The 21,920-nt window shown below is 51.0% G+C and overlaps 1 protein-coding gene across 1 annotated transcript in view; it reads left to right on the top strand.

Annotated features, from left to right (window-relative positions):
• The window catches only part of LOC309628512 (uncharacterized protein), a gene marked incomplete at its 5' end in the record, with an annotated part of 66,583 nt that extends 57,126 nt beyond the window's left edge, over positions 1-9,457 (top strand). The window contains one exon of the mRNA XM_082391605.1: positions 8,959-9,457. The remainder of the gene's footprint in view (positions 1-8,958) is intronic.
• Between the last annotated feature and the right edge of the window lie 12,463 nt (positions 9,458-21,920).

Here is a 21,920-nt window from a genome sequence, read left to right as displayed (position 1 = left end):
GGGTCTGCATTTGCTCACCCAGGCTCACCACGTCTCTCATCCCCAAGGGTATCCGTCCTTATGTCTCATCCATCTGTGGGACTAGATGTGGTCAAACTATTTTGCATCACAGCCCCAGAACGAATTTTTTAAGAATGTCTCTCTCTTTCAGTGTCTTTTTTTTTTTTTGTAATTTCTTTTTATAATGGGGTTTAGCTGGTTTTCACTGCTGTGTTTACGCCACTCTACACCCACATGTTTCACTTACAGAGAGATATAAATACATAGGTTTTAAGATTCTTACTAGTCAGATATATTCTTCTGCGGTGAATAGGGGGTGTTGAGTCCAGTTCATGAAGCAACAGGTAGGTCTTGTCTATTACAGAGTTGGTTCATGGAGTGGTATCTGTGCTAATTTCAAACCCGTGTTTTATGCATCTCCCCACCTCACCTTTCCCCTTAAGCAGCCATAATGTGTTTGCTAAATGTGTGACTCTGTTCTGTTTTGCAATTCAGTTCATGTCTAGCGATTTTTACATTCCCTCTGTAAGTGACGTCTTATGATATGTTTCTTTTTCTGTGTGACTTACTTCACTTAGAATCATCGTACCTGAATCCACTCATTATGCTGCTACTAGCCTTATGACATTGATTTTATGGCTGAGTGATATTCCATTGTACATAAGTACCACAGCTTCTTTATCCATTTTTCTCGTTCCTGGGATATGTAAGGTGTACCGAAGTCGAGGTTCTTGTAAAACGAGCAGCCCTAAACTCTGAGGTGCCAGTGTCTTGTTGACTTTTAGTTTTCCCAATTTATTCGCCCATGAGTGAAAGTGCCCTGTGCTCTCCAGCTGTGTTTTTTCGATGTTTTAGGACACAGCATACACTTCTCCGGAGTGGCTGTTGGCAATTTACATCCCGCCCATCAGCGTAACCAGGCTCCCTTTTCTCCATGGTCTGTCCTGCATTTCTGGTTTTTACAGTTTTATTAGCATGGCCCTTTTGACCGATGGGAAGTGAGACTTCTTTGGAGTGCTGATTTGCATTTCCCGCTTGCTTGGTTGGCCAAAAAGGGCGTATGCGTTTTTTCCTGAATATACTCAGGAAAAAACGCATACGCCCTTTTTGGCCAACAGCATCATTGTCAAAGTTTTGCCGCTTTTCATGTGCTTTAAAGGCGATTCGAATCTACCTCCTGAAATCTGTTTCCTGCAATTCTGCCTTGCTTTCAAATCCTCTTCGTTGCCTTCCCTCAATATAGTTTTGGACGATACGTGTCCATAATAACTCTGCAGGTTTGTGAATTGCAGTGCCCCTGAGCTCCATTTTTCAACTCGCTTTTTTGGGAGCTGGCCGCAAAACCGCAGGACTGCTTCAGGCTCTATTCTGGTTGCAGGGCGCAGGCTGAGCCTGTGCTTAATTCTTCTTCCTGATGGGAAATTAGAGTGACTTGTGCCTGTCCCAACACCTAGAGCTGGTCTCTCATTGGTTCGCCCTCTTCCCTTTCAGCCTGCGGACAAATCACAAACTGTACAATACCGGAGGTTAGAGGTGCTGATTCTACAGGTGGGGAGATTGTCAGTACAGCGGCTGGAATGGCGAGCCCGTGCACCACGAGATGGAAAACGAGGTGCGTTTTAGAAACCTTTCCCGATCACACGGTGTACCATCCTGTGGGTTTCCCATGCATGTTTTCACTGCAGGAAGAGTCCCTTAAAACTGGAGATTTGGGACCCATGGAATTGGTGTCGTGCAGTATTACTTTAAAGGGTCTGCATTTGCTCACCCAGGCTCACCACGTCTCTCATCCCCAAGGGTATCCGTCCTTATGTCTCATCCATCTGTGGGACTAGATGTGGTCAAACTATTTTGCATCACAGCCCCAGAACGAATTTTTTAAGAATGTCTCTCTCTTTCAGTGTCTTTTTTTTTTTTTGTAATTTCTTTTTATAATGGGGTTTAGCTGGTTTTCACTGCTGTGTTTACGCCACTCTACACCCACATGTTTCACTTACAGAGAGATATAAATACATAGGTTTTAAGATTCTTACTAGTCAGATATATTCTTCTGCGGTGAATAGGGGGTGTTGAGTCCAGTTCATGAAGCAACAGGTAGGTCTTGTCTATTACAGAGTTGGTTCATGGAGTGGTATCTGTGCTAATTTCAAACCCGTGTTTTATGCATCTCCCCACCTCACCTTTCCCCTTAAGCAGCCATAATGTGTTTGCTAAATGTGTGACTCTGTTCTGTTTTGCAATTCAGTTCATGTCTAGCGATTTTTACATTCCCTCTGTAAGTGACGTCTTATGATATGTTTCTTTTTCTGTGTGACTTACTTCACTTAGAATCATCGTACCTGAATCCACTCATTATGCTGCTACTAGCCTTATGACATTGATTTTATGGCTGAGTGATATTCCATTGTACATAAGTACCACAGCTTCTTTATCCATTTTTCTCGTTCCTGGGATATGTAAGGTGTACCGAAGTCGAGGTTCTTGTAAAACGAGCAGCCCTAAACTCTGAGGTGCCAGTGTCTTGTTGACTTTTAGTTTTCCCAATTTATTCGCCCATGAGTGAAAGTGCCCTGTGCTCTCCAGCTGTGTTTTTTCGATGTTTTAGGACACAGCATACACTTCTCCGGAGTGGCTGTTGGCAATTTACATCCCGCCCATCAGCGTAACCAGGCTCCCTTTTCTCCATGGTCTGTCCTGCATTTCTGGTTTTTACAGTTTTATTAGCATGGCCCTTTTGACCGATGGGAAGTGAGACTTCTTTGGAGTGCTGATTTGCATTTCCCGCTTGCTTGGTTGGCCAAAAAGGGCGTATGCGTTTTTTCCTGAATATACTCAGGAAAAAACGCATACGCCCTTTTTGGCCAACAGCATCATTGTCAAAGTTTTGCCGCTTTTCATGTGCTTTAAAGGCGATTCGAATCTACCTCCTGAAATCTGTTTCCTGCAATTCTGCCTTGCTTTCAAATCCTCTTCGTTGCCTTCCCTCAATATAGTTTTGGACGATACGTGTCCATAATAACTCTGCAGGTTTGTGAATTGCAGTGCCCCTGAGCTCCATTTTTCAACTCGCTTTTTTGGGAGCTGGCCGCAAAACCGCAGGACTGCTTCAGGCTCTATTCTGGTTGCAGGGCGCAGGCTGAGCCTGTGCTTAATTCTTCTTCCTGATGGGAAATTAGAGTGACTTGTGCCTGTCCCAACACCTAGAGCTGGTCTTTCATTGGTTCGCCCTCTTCCCTTTCAGCCTGGGGACAAATCGCAAACTGTACGAAACCGGAGGTTAGAGGTGCTTATTCTCCAGGTGGGGAGATTGACAGTACAGCGGCTAGAATGGCGAGTCCGTGCATCAGGAGATGAAAAACGATGTGCGTTTTAGAAACCTTTCCCGATCACATGGTGTACCATCCTCTGGGTTTCCCATGCATGTTTTCGCTGCAGGAAGAGTCCCTTAAACCTGGAGATTTGGGACCCATGGAATGGGTATCACGCAATATTACTTCAAAGGGTCTGCATTTGCTCACCCCAGCTCACCACTCCTCTCATCCCCAAGGGTATCCGTCCTTATGTCTCATCCATCTGTGGGTCTAGATGTGGTCAATCCAGGTTGCATCACAGTCCCTGATCGAATTTTGTAAGAATGTCTCTCTCTTTCAGTGTCTTTGTTTTTTTTTTTTTTTGTAATTTCTTTTTATAATGGGGTTTAACTGGTTTTCACTGCTGTGTTTATGCCGCTTTACACCCACATGTTTCACTTACAGAGAGATATAAATACATAGGTTTTAAGATTCTTACTAGTCAGATATATTCTTCTGCGGTGAATAGGGGGTGTTGAGTCCAGTTCATGAAGCAACAGGTAGGTCTTGTCTATTACAGAGTTGGTTCATGGAGTGATATCTGTGCTAATTTCAAACCCGTGTTTTATGCATCTCCCCACCTCACATTTCCCCTTAAGCAGCCATAATGTGTTTGCTAAATGTGTGACTCTGTTCTGTTTTGCAATTCAGTTCATGTCTAGCGATTTTTACATTCCCTCTGTAAGTGACGTCTTATGATATGTTTCTTTTTCTGTGTGACTTACTTCACTTAGAATCATCATACCTGAATCCACTCATTATGCTGCTACTAGCCTTATGACACTGATTTTATGGCTGAGTGATATTCCATTGTACACAAATACCACAACTTCTTTATCCATTTTTCTCATTCCTGGGCTATGTAATTTTTCGCGAAGTCGAGTTCCTTGTACAGAGAGCAGCCCTAAAGTTTGAGGTGCCTGTGTCTTGTTGACTTTTAGTTTTCCCAATTTATACGCCCATGAGTGGAAGTGCCGTATGCTCTCCAGCTGTGTTTTTTAGATGTTTTAGGACACACCATACACTTCTCCAGAGTGGCTGTTGGCAATTTACATCCCGCCCATGAGTGTAACAAGGCTCCCTTTTCTCCATGGCCTGTCCTGCATTTCTGGTTTTATACAGGTTTTTCAGAATGGCCCTTTTGACCGATGGGAAGTGAGACTTCTTTGGAGTGCTGATTTGCATTTCTCGTTTGCTTGGTTGGCCAAAAAGGGCGTATGCGTTTTTTCCTGAATATATTTAGGAAAAAATGCATACGCCCTTTTTGGCCAACTGCATCATTGTCAAAGTTTTGCCGCTTTTCATGTGCTTTAAAGGCGATTCGAATCTACCTCCTGAAATCTGTTTCCTGCAATTCTGCCTTGCTTTCAAATCCTCTTCGTTGCCTTCCCTCAATATAGTTTTGGACGATACGTGTCCATAATAACTCTGCAGGTTTGTGAATTGCAGTGCCCCTGAGCTCCATTTTTCAACTCGCTTTTTTGGGAGCTGGCCGCAAAACCGCAGGACTGCTTCAGGCTCTATTCTGGTTGCAGGGCGCAGGCTGAGCCTGTGCTTAATTCTTCTTCCTGATGGGAAATTAGAGTGACTTGTGCCTGTCCCAACACCTAGAGCTGGTCTTTCATTGGTTCGCCCTCTTCCCTTTCAGCCTGGGGACAAATCGCAAACTGTACGAAACCGGAGGTTAGAGGTGCTTATTCTCCAGGTGGGGAGATTGACAGTACAGCGGCTAGAATGGCGAGTCCGTGCATCAGGAGATGAAAAACGATGTGCGTTTTAGAAACCTTTCCCGATCACATGGTGTACCATCCTCTGGGTTTCCCATGCATGTTTTCGCTGCAGGAAGAGTCCCTTAAACCTGGAGATTTGGGACCCATGGAATGGGTATCACGCAATATTACTTCAAAGGGTCTGCATTTGCTCACCCCAGCTCACCACTCCTCTCATCCCCAAGGGTATCCGTCCTTATGTCTCATCCATCTGTGGGTCTAGATGTGGTCAATCCAGGTTGCATCACAGTCCCTGATCGAATTTTGTAAGAATGTCTCTCTCTTTCAGTGTCTTTGTTTTTTTTTTTTTTTGTAATTTCTTTTTATAATGGGGTTTAACTGGTTTTCACTGCTGTGTTTATGCCGCTTTACACCCACATGTTTCACTTACAGAGAGATATAAATACATAGGTTTTAAGATTCTTACTAGTCAGATATATTCTTCTGCGGTGAATAGGGGGTGTTGAGTCCAGTTCATGAAGCAACAGGTAGGTCTTGTCTATTACAGAGTTGGTTCATGGAGTGATATCTGTGCTAATTTCAAACCCGTGTTTTATGCATCTCCCCACCTCACATTTCCCCTTAAGCAGCCATAATGTGTTTGCTAAATGTGTGACTCTGTTCTGTTTTGCAATTCAGTTCATGTCTAGCGATTTTTACATTCCCTCTGTAAGTGACGTCTTATGATATGTTTCTTTTTCTGTGTGACTTACTTCACTTAGAATCATCATACCTGAATCCACTCATTATGCTGCTACTAGCCTTATGACACTGATTTTATGGCTGAGTGATATTCCATTGTACACAAATACCACAACTTCTTTATCCATTTTTCTCATTCCTGGGCTATGTAATTTTTCGCGAAGTCGAGTTCCTTGTACAGAGAGCAGCCCTAAAGTTTGAGGTGCCTGTGTCTTGTTGACTTTTAGTTTTCCCAATTTATACGCCCATGAGTGGAAGTGCCGTATGCTCTCCAGCTGTGTTTTTTAGATGTTTTAGGACACACCATACACTTCTCCAGAGTGGCTGTTGGCAATTTACATCCCGCCCATGAGTGTAACAAGGCTCCCTTTTCTCCATGGCCTGTCCTGCATTTCTGGTTTTATACAGGTTTTTCAGAATGGCCCTTTTGACCGATGGGAAGTGAGACTTCTTTGGAGTGCTGATTTGCATTTCTCGTTTGCTTGGTTGGCCAAAAAGGGCGTATGCGTTTTTTCCTGAATATATTTAGGAAAAAATGCATACGCCCTTTTTGGCCAACTGCATCATTGTCAAAGTTTTGCCGCTTTTCATGTGCTTTAAAGGCGATTCGAATCTACCTCCTGAAATCTGTTTCCTGCAATTCTGCCTTGCTTTCAAATCCTCTTCGTTGCCTTCCCTCAATATATTTTTGGACGATACGTCTCAATAGTAACTCTGCAGGTCTGTGAATTGCAGTGCCCCTGAGCTCCATTTTTCAACTCGATTTTTGGGAGCTGGCCGCAAAACCGCAGGACTGCTTCAGGCTCTATTCTGGTTCCAGGGCGCAGGCTGAGCCTGTGCTTAATTCTTCTTCCTGATGGGAAATTAGAGTGACATGTGCCTGTCCCAACACCCAGAGCTGGTCTCTCATTAGTTCGCCCTCTTTCCTTTCAGCCTGCGGACAAATCGCAAACTGTACGAAACCGGAAGTTAGAGGTGCTGATTCTCCAGGTGGGGAGATTGTCAGTACAGCGGCTGGAATGGCGAGCCCGTGTACCAGGAAATGAAAGACGAAGTGCGTTTTAGAAACCTTTCCCGATCACACGGTGTACCATCCTCTGGGTTTCCCATGCATGTTTTCACTGCAGGAAGAGTCCCTTAATCCTGGAGATTTCGGACCCATGGAGTGGTTATCGACCAGTATTACTTTAAAGGGTCTGCATTTGCTCACCCAAGCTCACCACTCCTCTCATCCCCAAAAGTATCCGTCCTTATGTCTCATCCGTCTCTGTGTCTAGATGTGGTCAATCCAAGTTGCATCACAGCCCCTGAATGAATTTTGTAAGAATGTCTTTCTCTTTCAGTGTCTTTGTTTTTTTTTCTTGGAATTTATTTTTATAATGGCGTTTAGCTGGTTTTCCGTGCTGTGTTTACGCAGCTTTACACCCACATGTTTCACTTACAGAGAGATATAAATACATAGGTTTTAAGATTCTTACTAGTAAGATATATTCTTCTGTGCTGAATAGGGTGTGTTGAGTCCAATTCATGAAGCAACAGGTAAGTCTTGACTATTATATAGTTGGTTCATGGAACGGTATCTGTGCTAATTTCAAACCCGTGTTTTATGCATCTCCCCACCTCACCTTTCCCCTTAAGCAGCCATAATGTGTTTGCTAAATGTGTGACTCTGTTCTGTTTTGTAATTCACTTCATGTGTAGTGATTTTTACATTCCCTCTGTAAGTGATGTCTTATGATATGTTTATTTTTCTGTGTGACTTATTTCACTTAGAATCATCGTACCTAAATCCACTCAGCATGTTGCTACTCGCGTTTTGACATTGATTTCATGGCTGAGTGTTATTCCGTTGTACGTAAGTACCACAACTTCTTTATCCATTTTTCTCGTTCCTGGGATATGTAAGGTGTACCGAAGTCGAAGTTCTTGTAAACAGAGCAGCCCTAAATTTTGATGTGCCTGTGTTTTGTTGACTTTTAGTTTTCCCAATTTATACGCCCATGAGTGGAAGTGACCTATGCTCTCCAGCTGTGTTTTTTAGATGTTTTAGGACACACCATACACTTCTCCAGAGTGGCTGTTGGCAATTTACATCCCGCCCATGAGTGTAACAAGGCTCCCTTTTCTCCATGGCCTGTCCTGCATTTCTGGTTTTTACAGCTTTTTCATGATGGCCCTTTTGACCGATGGGAAGTGAGAGTTCTTTGTAGTGCTGTTTTGCATTTCCCACTTGCTTGGTTGGCCAAAAAGCGCGTATGCGTTTTTTCCTGGATATATTCAGGATAAAACGCATACGCGCTTTTTTTCCAACAGCATCATTGTCAACGTTTTGCCGCTATTCATGTGCTTTAAAGGCGATTCGAATGTACTTCCTGAAATCTGTTTCCTGCAATTCTGACTTGCTTTCAAATCCTCTTTGTTGCCTTCCCTCAATATACTTTTGGACGATACGTCTCAATAATAACTCGGCAGGTTTGTGAATGGCAGTGCCTCTGAGCTGCATTTTTCAACTCGCTTTTTTGCGAGCTGGCCGCAAAACCGCAGGACTGCTTCAGGCTCTATTCTGGTTCCAGGGCGCGGGCTGAGCCTGTGCTTAATCCTTCTTCCTGATGGGAAATTAGAGTGACATGTGCCTGTCCCAACACCTAGAGCTGGTCTCTCATTGGTTTCCCCTCTTCCCTTTCAGCCTGTGGACAAATCAGAAACTGTACGAAACCGGAGGTTAGAGGTGCTGATTCTCCAGGTGGGGAGATTGTCAGTACCGCGGCTGGAATGGCGGGCCCGTGCACCAGGAGATGAAAAACGAGGTGCGTTTTAGAAACCTTTCCGATCACACGGTGTACCATCCTCTGGGTTTCCCATGCATGTTTTCGATGCAGGAAGAGTCCCTTAAACCTGGAGATTTGGGACCCATGGAATGGGTACCACAGTATTACTGTAAAGGGTCTGCATTTGTCCACCCAACCTCTCCAATCCTCTCAGCCCCAGGAGTGTCCAGCCTTATATCTCATCCAGTTGTGTGTCTAAATGTGGTCAATGATGTTTGCCTCACATCCCCTGAACGAATTTTGTAATATTTTCTTTCTGTGTCTTTTTTTTTGTTTTTTGTTTTAATGTATTTTTATTATTTGGTAAAGGTGATTTTCAAAGTTGTCTTTCTTGCTGCTGCACATCCACTTGTTTCACTTACAGAGAGACATCTGTAAATTGTTTTAAGATTCTTACCTGTCGTATATATTCTTTTCTGGTGACTAGAGTGTGTTGAGTCCACTTCTTGAGCTATAGAGTATATTTTGTCGATTACCTATTTGGTCTTTGGAACGGTATCTGTGTCAATTTCAACCCTCTGGTTTATGTCTCACCCCACCCCACCTTTCCCGTTTATCATCCGTAAGTGTGTTTTGTAAATGTTTGACCCTTTTTCGGTTTTGTAATTTAGTTCATGTGTAACCATTTTTATATTCCACCTATAAATAGTATCTTGTGCTAAGTGTGTTTTTGTGTCTGACTTTTGTCACTTAGAATGATCTTATCTAAGTCCACTCGAGTTGCTGCAACTGGCCTTATTTCATTGATTTCATGGCTGAGTACTATTCCATTGTATATAAGTACCATATCATGTTTATCCATTTTTTCCTTCCAATTACATTTATATTGTTTCCAAGTCAAGGATCCTGCAAAAATGCTGCAGTAATAGTTGAAGTTCCTCTGTCCTATCGATTTATGGTTATCCCACAATATATCCCCAGGAGTGGTAGTGCCGTATGCTCTGTAACTCTATTGTTTTTTAATTAATTAAGTAATTAATTTTGCCTGTGTTGGATCTTCGTTATTTAGTGTGGGGTTTCTCCAGTTGCAGGAAGTTGGGGCTACTCTTCATTGAAGTGTGCAGGCTTCTCATTGCAGTGGTGTGTGTTCTTGCAGAGCACTGGCTTTCGGTGCCAGGCTTCCGTAGTTGTGGCCCATGGGCTCTAGAGCACAGGCTCAGTAGTTGTGGTGCATTGGCTTAGTTGCTCCGTGGCATGTGTTATCTTTCTGGACTAGGGCTCGACCCCGTGTCCTCTGCCTTGGCAGTTGGATTCTTAACGTCTGCGTCACCAGCAAGTCCCTGTAGCTCTAGTTTTTAGAATTTTTAGGAAACATCATACCCTTCTCCAGCGTGGCTGTTAATAATTGATATTCCCACCATCAACGTAGCAGGGTTCCATTTTCTCCACACCCTCTCCTCCATTTGTTGTTTTTACACTTTGTGAGGTTGGCCATTCTGACTGGGGCAAAGTGCTACATCTTTATCTTGTTGATTTGTGTTTCCTGCATGTTTGCTTGGCCACAAAGGTCATATGGGTTTCAACCTGTACACCCTTTTTGGCCAACTGAATCATAGGCAATATTGAGCAGCTTACATGTGCTTTAACGGCAAGTCCAATCTACCTCTTGCAATCCGGTTCCTGCAATTCTGCCTTGTTTTCAAGTTGTTTTCAGTTACTTACCCCGAGACATTTTTCTACGATAGTTGTCACTTACAACTTTGCAGGCGTTGTGGATTGCAGTGCCCCTGAGCAAGTGTCTTCAACTTGTTTCTGAAACTGGCCACAAAGTGGCAGGATTGCTTCAAGCCCCATTCTGGTTACAGGGGCAGCCTGAGCCTTTGGGAAATTCCTCTTCCTGATTGGAAATTAGAGTGTCATGTGCTGTCCAAATACATAGAGCATATTTCTCATTCCTTCCCCCCTTTTCCCTTTCATCCTCCCGACGAATTCCAAGCCTTACACGACCAGCTATTGAGTGTGCTGACTTCCCCAGGTGGGGAGACTCTAAGGAAAGAGGCTGGAGCAGGGAACCCTCTCCCAGGACATGTGGAGATAAGGTGACTTTTCCAAACTCTTCCCACCCATATGGCCCCCCCATCCTCTGGGGTTCTGTCCGGACACCCCGTGGTTTCCAGCGGTGCGGGGCTCTGGCGCCACCCTGCAGGGAGGAGGCCTGCTACCCGTGCCTACAGCGCCGCCTGCTGGTCTCTCCGTCCTCCCATCAGGCACAGTCTTCCACCTTCCCCGCTGTCTCGGATCCTCTGTCTCCTCACTGTCCTGTGATCAGTCCCTCATCCCCACCGCCATCACCCCCATCTCCACACCCCTCCTCCAGCCTCAGGGATGACCCAGGACTGGGCTCCCCACCTGCCCGCCCTTGGTCTGTGTCCTCAATCCACCTGTGCAGACAGGTGAGGGTTCCCTCCAGAGGCTCCCAAACACTTCACCCTTACATCCTCCCCAGGGTCGGCCCACATCCTGTCGGGATGTTCCACCCTCACCAAGCCCCCGACTACATGCCAAGGGCAGGCATCAGGCCTGCTGTGTGCACTGCTGTGCGTCCTGCTGTATACACAGTCATGACCCTGCCCCAGGGTGCAGGAAAGGCAGCTCTACCTCGGGATGTGGGGAGATGGACTGACCACAGGGCGGACGTCAGCTCTCGGCTCACCAGGCAAGGGCAGCCGGGTTCTCGCTCCTCGGACCCTTTCTCACCCAGCCTGACCATGACCCGGCTTTGTTCCCACCCGCGTTGTCCCTCCATTGGCCTCGCTCTTGGGAGCAGAGCAGGACAGTGTGGTCTGTGGTTACAGGCTGAGACACACAGACACTGGCTGACCCACGTGCACTCATGCTGATCACATGGAATGGGCACTGCACCAGGGCCTGTGTGGTGTGGGTTCACCTGCCCACAGAGAGGCCGGGCCTCTGCTCCTGGCTCTAGGAGGTCACCTTGAGTCTTTTGGGAGTGTCCATGCTCCGTGGGGCTCGCTCCAGACTGGTCTGTGCTGACGGCATGATACACGGTGGGGCTTCCTGAGTCGCCCCTGGGGGCTGGAGGCCAAGGTCAGGCACATAGTGGTCCCCACATTTACGTGACAGACCCCAATAAACCCTGCACTTCAGGACTCAGGTGGGCTTCCCTGGGCTGCCACAGCTGAGGAAGCTGGACCCTGCTCATCCCCCCTTCCTTGCTGATTTTAACTTGCATCCTTCAGCATAATAAACCCTGAGTATAACATCTTCAGGGAATTCTGGGAGCCTCCAAGAAAAAAGAAGCCGGGGAGGGGGTCTCTGAGTCCCCGACTCTGCAGGGGGGGGTCAGAAGTCGGTGGGGAGGATCTTGGGGCCCTGGAATCTGAAGGGCCCCTCTACCAGGGGAGGGGTAGGAGACCCCGGGTGGTAGTTAAGCTGAGTCTGAGGCCCTCCTGTGTAGGAGGCATCCTAGACCCGGGGATCCTGAAGAGGCCGGCTCCCTCCTCCCCTCTGCCTCCAGGCCTGGTCCCTGCTCTTGAGAAATTCCCTAGGGTGTAGTCCTGGTGCTGGAGGTGCCCCGATGCTGTGGCCTCCTGAGCCTCCAGTGAGGATAATGGGATTGGGGGAAGACTTGTTCACAGAAAGGGAGCTTCTGCCGGAACAAAGCCTGGGTCTGCTACCCCTGACCCCAGGTGTACTGGGGTAGGAATGTGAGAGCGAGGCTCCTTCCCCTCCCGAGACACACAGGACACATGGGCGCTGGTCACTGGACTCCCAAACAATATTAAAATCTCCCACGTAGGCCTGATGGATGAGAGACACTATTTAAAGACTATTAATGGGGCCAGGGGGGCCCAGAGGGTAAAGCTGGGTGTGGGGAGAGTTGAAAAATCACCCAAGGACACACTCTCCCTGCAGCGACCCCCCAGGTGAGCTCAGGTGGAGGTGGACCTATCAAGTGAGAGCCCACAGTCGGGGTCTTTGGGGGACAAATAGCCAAGCACCCCCAGTCCTTGCCTTCACCTGCTGCAGTTAGGGCCAGCCCTGTCTTCTTCATGGTCGAATTCTCACCCCTCCCAGAAGCCCTCTTGGGGGTTAATGCGATGGGGGTGTCCGTGGCAGGACTGAAGGGTCTGTGGTGGGCTGGAGGCCACGTGGCAGGCAGGAGGGCTCCCACCCATCCTGCCGGTCCCCACCTCCTGGTCATAGGCCCGCACAGAGTCCACCAGGCTGTGGGTGTGGTAGAAGGTGCAGAGGTCCGGGGACCGGTCCAGCCCATGCAGGTGTCTGACCACCGAGCAGTCAGTGTGGAGTGTTCACAGGGAGCCCTGGCTGTGCTCGCACCCTCCCGGGAAGGACACGTCAGCGTGGCCCCTGGAATGACCGGGAGGTCAGCCAGAAGCGCTCCCCACCCAACCTCACTGTTACCACAAGAAACAAGAGGCAACTCCGTGCAGAAAGACAGAACATCACCAGCCTTATGCTGTCCTGAGGAAGGTCGGCTGGCATCTGGGAACTGGGTGCTATAGTGGGTTGAATGGGGGCCCTCCAGAAGTTATGTCCACGTCATGCCCCCCAGAATCTGAGAATGGAACCTTATTTGGAAATAGGGTCTTTTCAGGTATAATTAGTTACGAATCTGAAGAGGAGGTCATCCTGGATCAGGGTGGCCCTAAATCAGTGACAGTGTCCTTCTAAGAGACAAGAAGAGAGACACAGACACACAGGAGACACCATGTGAAGACGGAGGTAGAGAAGGGAGGAATGCGGCCACAAGCCCAGGGATGCCTGGAGCCCCCAGAAGCTGGAAGAGGCAGGCAGGACCCTCCCCTGGAGCCTGCGGAGGGAGGGTGGCACTGGGACACCTTGACCTCAGACGTCTGGTCTCCAGGACTGAGAGAGGACAGGTTTCTGTTGCTCTGAGCCTCCGTTTGTGGTCGTTTGTCACAGCTGCCCCGGGAAGCTAATGCAGCTGGTGAGCAGCTCCCTGCCCTGATCTAAACCCTCCCTCCTCCCGTTAGGGGAGCCCCCTGCGCCTGTGCTGTTTGCACAATCCGTGTGGTTCATGCTGAGCCCCAGCTCCCCTTGTGGGCACTGGCATTTTGGAGGGTGAGGGCAGACAACACCACGTGACCAGCCCCCAGCCGGGTGCCAAGTCTATAGTGAACTTCCCTGGGGGGACCGGGGGTGGGTAACTGTCATGGTTCTGCCCTTCGTCGCTGGGGGAAGAGACACCCTAGAGACCCTCGAGGGAAGGAGGGGGCATGAAGGGTCATGAGGTGAGTGGAGCAGGGGCCCTCCCTCCCGTGCATCCCTACTGCATGCTGTGACCCATCTCAGCTGTGAGCACACAAGCCACAAGAATGTGCTGGGTCCTGTGAGCCTCCCAGCCAGTCCCTGAAGGTGAGGGCGGTCCTGCAGACCCTAGCCCTTTCCTCCACGCCTAGTAGGTGGAAGACCCACTTCTCCTTGCCATTCCAGAAGCGGTTCTGGGGCTGTCCTGGGAGGGCTTCTGGGGTTATGCGGGCTGAGCCCCTGTTGCTAAGTCCCCACTTCCCCACAAGAACGTCCAGAGCAAGCTGTTTGCCCTGTTGCCTGAGTGCCCCCCCACCAGTTTTCTCAGGAAAGAATCAGGGGGTTCTGTAGCAGCGTCTGCAGGCAGCTCTGCATCTGGGCCCACGTTCACATCTTCTGTGTAAACACCGAGAACATTCCCTGACACGTGCCCCAGCTGACCACCTCCGCATGCCGACCACAGGCCCCAGTGCAGGCGTCAGAATGACCGCCCGTCTCAGCCTCCTCCTCTTGTTGTCAGAGCTGCTCCAGGCCCTGCTCAGAACCCGTGGACCCACCTTTCACAGGGCTGTCCTCCACCCCGAACTTCGGCAGGAGTTCACCTAAGTAGTTAAGTTAAGGGGTCTAGAGATAAGAAAGGAAGCTACAAACAAACAAACAGATGAAACCAGCTGGGACCAAGATGGCAACGAATGTGACCTCCAACAGACCCTGAGTCTCATCACATGTTGAATTTACTATATCAGCATATTAAGTGACACATTTACCAGTGGCCATGACTGGACATGAAGGACCAAAGACGGGTGAAAGGAGGTGGTACCCCACTCCCTTGGGAAAAGCCCTGCCCCTTCCCAGGAAGGCCTCTTCATCCCCATCATTAGCCTCACTCCTCCTCCCTTTGTCTTTACTCTTTAAAATTCAACCACTCTCTCCAGGAGGGCGAGAAGTTGATCTGTGAACTTCGTTCCCGCTTCTCCATTCTTTGGCCACTGAACAGAGCCTGTGCTGTGGTGGTCTCAGCTTTGGTTTTGTTATTTGCCTACTTGAACCCACATGGAAAAAGGAAACCTTCCCCGCTGAGGCAGAGCGCCTCGCCAGGCTCGGGCCCGAGCAGGGTCCATGTGACTTCACTTGGTAACAGTCTGTAAGGGGACGGTGGTCTCTGCCCGGGGGTGGGGGGAGGGAACACCTAGAGCCACAGCACCGGCTCCGTGGATGGCACGGCTCCTCGTGGGCCTGGACCGTGTGCTCTCGTCCCCCCACGCCTGACAGCCCCTGATAGTCATGATGCGGTGACACTGGCTGCTGGGCGTCCAGTCAGGAGGGACCAGAGGCTGCACCTGGTGCCAGATCAGACGTGCCTTTTCACAGGCAGGGGACATGGAAGATATTAGGACTTTGTGTCTAGAAAACAAACCAGTCGGCTAGAAGGTGATCTGAGCTGTGGACGTGAAACCCACGTGCAAGGTGAGAGCTCCCACTGGACACTGGCTCGGAAGCTTCCGCACAGGGGATGACCACACCAGTGCTTCCCACCCGACCCCTCCAGGCCTCCCTGGCAGGCACGGCTGGACCTGCCCTCCTCAGGCTCCCCGACCCCAAGCCTGAAGGTCCGATGCTGGCAGGGCCTGGGGACGTGAGTGGTCCCTCCACCAACGCTGCTCGGCTCCTCCAACCCAGTGACCAGGGGAGGGAAGCCCCATGGAGTCTGAGGCCCGACACAGGCAAAGCTCGCACACCCCCTCCTCGGGACCCCCGGCCCCACCCTGCTTCCTCAGGCCCACCGTCTGCCCCTCCCGGTGCCCGCGTCCCACTGACCCACATTCCTGGTGTGGACATCCACGTACACATGCTGCTCCACGTCCTCCTCCCACATGGGACACCCCCATCCCTGCTTCTCCCTAATGACGGCCTGGACCTCAAATGCTCTGGGCAGGAAGTGGGCCGAGGAGGAGGCCGGCGTATCCCGTCTGCCTCCTGGGGTCCAGACACAGGGCTCGGGGGCTGCTGCGCCTTGAGGTTTGGATGTTTCCAGGTGTGGGATGAAACTGCCACTGCCCACTGGAGCTGCTCCTTCCGAGATTCAGGAAACCGGGGGACCCACCGAACGGAGCCCATCCCCAGGCTCTGCTGCAAGTCTGCTCGGATTTGCTCTCCTGGTCCTGAAAACAGACCGCGGGAAACAGGACCTGTGATTCCCATACTGATGGTGTTCCGTGGAATTTCCACTAGACTGCTTGCTACCCTGTTCTGAGCAAATTACTAGTCAGTCCACGCTACCATCACCCCACGAGCAGACCAGGAAGCTGAGGCTCCGAGAGGCCAAGTAATCCAGCCGGAAGCAAGCTGTGGGACCACGGAGTGGGGTCTGCACCCGCCGCCCGCCCAGGGGGACTGCCCACTCCCAGGAGGTTCCACACCTGTTCCCTTTGCCCCCCTCCCGGAACCAGCTCACAGAGCCTCCTCTTGGGGGGATTCACTTACCTTCTTCTAACAGGATCCGTCTCACTATCCTGTTTTGGGATCATCCGGAAGGCTTGTCACTCTGAAGCAGGTTCAGCCTCATGTCACCAGGGCAGCTTTCCTGGATCGCACTCACCACCTGCACGTCCACTCCAAGCTCAGACCCAGAAAAGCCCCCTTGGCCCCGAGCCCCATGGCTCTGCCTGGGCTCCCACCTCCTCCTGCTTGGTCCTTCCCTCTCATGTCCCCTGCAGTGTCATCAGGATCTCCCACCTGCCCCAGGCAGGCTGTCTGCTCTGTCCTGGGGAGACCTCCATGGTGTCAGGCGGAAGACACAAGAGGTACCTGTGGGGCCTCCCTCATGCAGCACAGTGGTCAGCACCCACCTACTGACCTCATCACTCTGGATGGACAGGGGTTCATGGGGCCTGCAGCATCTCCTGGTTCTCATTTCATCCCAGCACCACCCACAGGGAAGTTGCTAAGCAACTCTGTGCCGGCTGCACAGAGAGGACGCTCATACACACGCCCCCCTCCCAGCACCCGGGGCTCTCGTGGTCAGGCCCCTCCCAGGATATGGAGCTCACCTGGGCAGGTACCCAGCAGCCCACAGGGCTCTCGTGGTCAGGCCCCTCCCAGGATATGGAGCTCACCTGGGCAGGTACCCAGCAGCCCACGGGGCTCTAGTGGTCAGGCCCCTCCAAGGATATGGAGCTCACCTGGGCAGGTACCCAGCAGCCCACGGGGCTCTCGTGGTCAGGCCCCTCCCAGGATATGGAGCGCACTTAGGCAGGTACCCAGCAGCCCATGGGGCTCCCGTGGTCAGGCCCCTCCCAGGATATGGAGCTCACCTGAGCAGGTACCCAGCAGCCCACGGGGCTCTCATGGGCAGGCCCCTCCCAGGATATGGAGCTCACTTAGGCAGGTACCCAGCAGCCCATGGGGCTCCCGTGGTCAGGCCCCTCCCTGGATATGGAGCTCACCTGGGCAGGTACCCAGCAGCCCACGGGACTCTCGTGGTCAGGCCCCTCCTAGGATATGGAGCTCCCCTGGGCAGGTACCCCGGCAGGGCTGGGCACACGGGAACCGTGCACATAGCCCTCATTGCAGAGCACCCCCAGCACACCTGTCACTCAGAGCTGACACAGAGCACCTCAGAGCAGGGCTTGAACTAACAGACAGCAGCTCCGACAGGTCTGTGACCCTGGGCTTCACTCTGTGCCGCCTCCCTCCGCCTGGTCTTCCGGGGGCTTCCACTGCAGCCGGGGCACCAGGCCTCTGTCTCCACCCACCACCCCTCCTCTCCCTGACTCCTGGGTTCCTCTCATTAGGAGAGGGTCTTCTTGAAGTTGTCTCCCACTCATGGACCAGATAAAATGATTAGAAAACAAGCCAGGGCTGCCGCCCCTTGTCTATGCTGACTCTCGGGACCCTACACCTGTTCCTTGGATCTAGCCGGTGCAGCAAGGCCCATTTTCTGCAACTCTGAGCCTCTGAGAGGCGAGGATTGGTTGACCTGGGCAGCCTGACCTGGCTGGCCAGCCCTCCCCAGGTGTGCCTGGGTTGAGGTCAATATAAACACCCCTCCAGGCAGCAAAAGCCTCTGCAGCTGTGCCTGACGCCATATTCTCTGCCCCGTCAGCAGTCTCGGGGCTGGGCTGGTGGGAGGGAGTAGGACCCACAGCTCTATGGGTGGCCCAGTGTGAGTGGGGCTCTGCTGGACTTTCTGCAGGAGTTGCCGGCTGCCACCTGCTAAAGAAGAGGATGTGTCACCCATACCTGCTGCTGGAATTTCTCCCCGGGCACAGGTGAGGAAGGAAAAAAGCAGTGGGGGCCAGGACAGGAGGGGTACCTCAGGCAGGGAAATGGAAAGCTTCCAGAAGAGCGCCCGGGGCCAGGACCGTCCTGGCTGGGCTGCAGGCACCAAGTCGGCCTGCGTGCTGTCGCTGGTGTGACTCCAAGCCCCTTCCTCTAGGCTTTAAAGTCTTTGCACACATTCAGGTGTTTTACCTGGGAAGGGTGGGAAAAGTTCAGCAACAGCTGGCCTGGGGCTCAGCTCACGTTTACTCAGAGACGCCTCCTCACGGTCCCCCAGCTTTGCAATGAGGACGCTACTTGCGGGGGGGGGGGCTGTTGGCTGCATGGGAGACGATTCCCCACCTCTGACCAACTTCAGAATTGTTTACCACTGGAGCAAATGTCCTGATAGGGTTTTCATCTGTGTAACTAGTGAGTTCTTAATTAGCAACGTGAACGGTGATATCAGAGGTCCTGAATCAGGATGGAAATACTTATCCCCAGCATGTACAGGTGTAAAAATCTGGGGAGGCCGTGTGCAGCCGGCACCCTTAGGGTTGGGCTTCTGACTGACCCCTCAACGTTCTGGTGTCCAGCCACTGCTTTAGGATTTCTGGGGCCCAATGCTGACTCTAAGGGCTCTGCAGTCCAGCGTCTGTTGGCCTTTAATGAGACCCGCACTTCCAGTATCCTACAGAGCAGGGTCTGTGTGACCGTTCTGTGGCTTCTGTAACAAATGACCACCAGCTGGGTGGTTTAAAACAACAGGAATTCATCCTCCCCCAGTCCTGGAGGCCAGACATCTGAGATCAAGGTGTTGGAGGATGGAAGTCTCTCCAAAGACTCCATGATAGGGTTCTTCCTGCCTTTTCCAGCTTCTGGGAGCTCCAGGCGTCCCCAGGCTTGTGGCTGCATCCTTCCCGTCTCTGCCTCTGTCTTCACGTGGCTTCTCCTCTAAGTCTGTGTTTCTCCTCTTTTGTTTCTCATAAGGACTCTCTCAGTTGGATTGAGGGCCACCCTAACCCAAGATGACCTCACCTTGAGATCCTTAACTACATATACAAAGACCCTTTTCCCAGATATGGTCCTGTTCACGTGTTCTGGGGGGGGCACATCTTTTGGGGTCAGCATTCAACCCCTTACCTGTGTATAAAATAACCCTGTCATTTTAGGAGATTACCAAGATCCCGTATAGACTGGCACACACAGCAGCCATGTGGGTGGGGGTCTGGGGAGAATGAGGACCCTGGAATCACCTGGAAGGGATGAAGTCCTGGCTTCATTAGGTGAGCTCTTCCACCACGGGCCCCGTGGAAACAGCCACTCCACTCTGTCCGTGGAAAGGGACCCAGTGCCGAGTCCAGAAGTGGTTACCTTGCAAAGCTTCCTCTTCTGGGATTTCGTCATCAATAGCATCATGTAACCAGTAACTACGGGCTTGGAGGAGTCACTCTCTGGCACATGATGACAGCACTGTCACTTTAGGCTCATCAAGCCTAGAATAGGAATGTTTGAAGGAGAAGAGTTTGGGAAATTGCGAAGCTTGGTTGTCAAGGAAACTGAGCAGGTTTGTCAAGGTTGTCAAGGAAACTTCTCCCTTAAACTGAAGGCAGGGCTGGGAGAGCTGAACTCCAGAGATCTTGTAAAGGGGCTGCTCTGAAGCACCATCACCTGAGAGGTGGTCTCAGCGTGAGTTCGGGTTTGAGAAAAGTGTGATGAGATTAAGCCTGTCTTTCTGTGACAGCTGGGGAGGGGTTTGTAAAGCACCTTTGCTTTTAAGGCAAAGGTTTGTTGCTGGAAGAAAGTGTCCCCCAAAACTGGGCTGAAGCTCAAGCTGTCTCTGTCCCCGTCTTGTGAGAGTCCAGGGCAGGTGGGTGTCAGGTGCCAGGCTCTGTCCCCCTTGTTTCTCCTCTCTGCTTCCAGGTGAGGGCTCCAACCAGCAGGGTGGGGTGACCAGGTGGGCATCATGCCCTCCGTCCTAGGATGCAGGCTGGCCAAGGCCCCCACCTCCACCTCTCCCCCTTGGTAACACAAGACACTACACCCTAGCTGTAAGGGGTGGGAGGGCTGGGATGTGCAGGGTAGCTGTGAACAGGAAAAAGGGAAATGAGTCCTGATGGGCACCTGTGCGGCCCTGCTGTGAGGGTAGCCCTGACGCTAGCACACAGACTCTGGATCCTGTGAAGCTTCGATGCTTTGTGGTTCTGGAAATCCTATAGGAGACAGTCCACAGCAGGTGAAGCTAATGCTCTCAGTGGAGGTGGTGAAGCTAAAGATCTGCAGGTCAGACCGAAGGTGCCGATGTACATACAGGACAAAACCATCTCGTGTGAATGGACTTCAGGCACGTTTAACATGAATGCAGTCATGTTAATGCCTAGCATCTTCTATCTTGTGCCTCTCCTCAGGGACCCCCTCCTCAGTTCCTGAGGATCCTGTAACTCCCGTACAGGGGGATGGAGAGTGGGCTCTGTCCAGTCTGAGCCCTGAGTTACCCTGTGTGTGAGTCTGCTCAGGACCGCTGTAACAAATACCACAGACTGTGCAGCTTGAATAACAGACCTATCTCCCAGTCCTGGATGCTGTCTGAGATCAAGGTGTATGCAGGCTGGTTTCTCCTGAGGCCTCTCTACTTGGTACTTAGACAGCCATCTTCTCCCCAGGTCCTCATGTGGTATCCCCCTGTGCCTATCTGTGTCCTAATCTCTTCTTGTAGGACACCAATCCTATTGGATTAAGATCCACCCTAGTGACCTCATTTTTACCTTGATCGCCTCTTTAAAAATCCCATCTCCAAATACAGCCACATCCTGGGGTCCTGGGGGTTAGGGATTCAGCATGTGAATTTGGGGGGCATGGCTGAGCCTATCCCATCCTCCTTAGGAGCCAAGTGTGCCTCGGTCCTTCCTTCCCTCAAGTCACACGAGGTGATGTAGTGGCTCAGGGAGAGGCCACTCGTGCAGAGTCTGTGTCCCAGCTGGGGAGCCCTTCTGTGCTCTCTCTGATCAGGCCGTGGCCGTGCCAGTCCCCTCCTGAGGTGAGCGGTTCTGGGGTTTCCTGCCGTGTCGCCTGGCCTGCTGAGGTGCTCATTGTCAGGGAACCCAGGAGCCAGCAGCCTCGTGGGGATGCCGGGGACTCTTAGGGCCTTGGCAGATGTCTCTCCCAGCAGATACCCTAGCGAAAGTGGGGAAACGTTTGGGGGATTACAGGTGGGGGAGAGTCACAGTCTCGTTTATGCTTCAGAAAGACCACGTTGGGGTGGGATGTGAGGTGCACCGTGCGGGCAGGGAGTTCTGTCAGGGCCTGATGGAGGAACCAGGCACAAGATCGGGCTTGGGCCAGGACTGTGGGCGTAGAGGTGAATTAGTGTGGGAACTGGCCACAGACTGCTGTCGAAATCTCGGCTTCCCTGTGCACCGAGGCCAAACAGAAATACGGAGACAGGGATTTTGGAGGAAAAGAGAGATGGCTTTATTCTTCTGCCAGACAACAGGGAAGACACAGCCGGCTAGCGCCTCAAGAACTGGGCACCCCTCCTTGAGAATCAGGGAAGATTTTATACGTGGGGCTCTCGCAGTCCGGCGTATAGGATGAGGATCGAAGTAGTGAAGGTCTTGCATTCCTCCTTTCCTTTGCATTATTTCAAAACAGTCATAGTTGGCATCAGGCTGCCCGGTAATTGGGGTCCGGCAGTCTGGTAATTGCGTCCGTTTGCTTCTGGTTTATCGACCGGTGACCTTGTTTCTGAAATGCAAAAA

Source organism: Balaenoptera borealis, assembly GCF_965194805.1.
Source record: "Balaenoptera borealis genome assembly, chromosome: 4".
In the NCBI taxonomy this organism is placed as follows: domain Eukaryota; kingdom Metazoa; phylum Chordata; class Mammalia; order Artiodactyla; family Balaenopteridae; genus Balaenoptera; species Balaenoptera borealis.
This window is presented reverse-complemented; position numbering and strand designations above follow the sequence as displayed.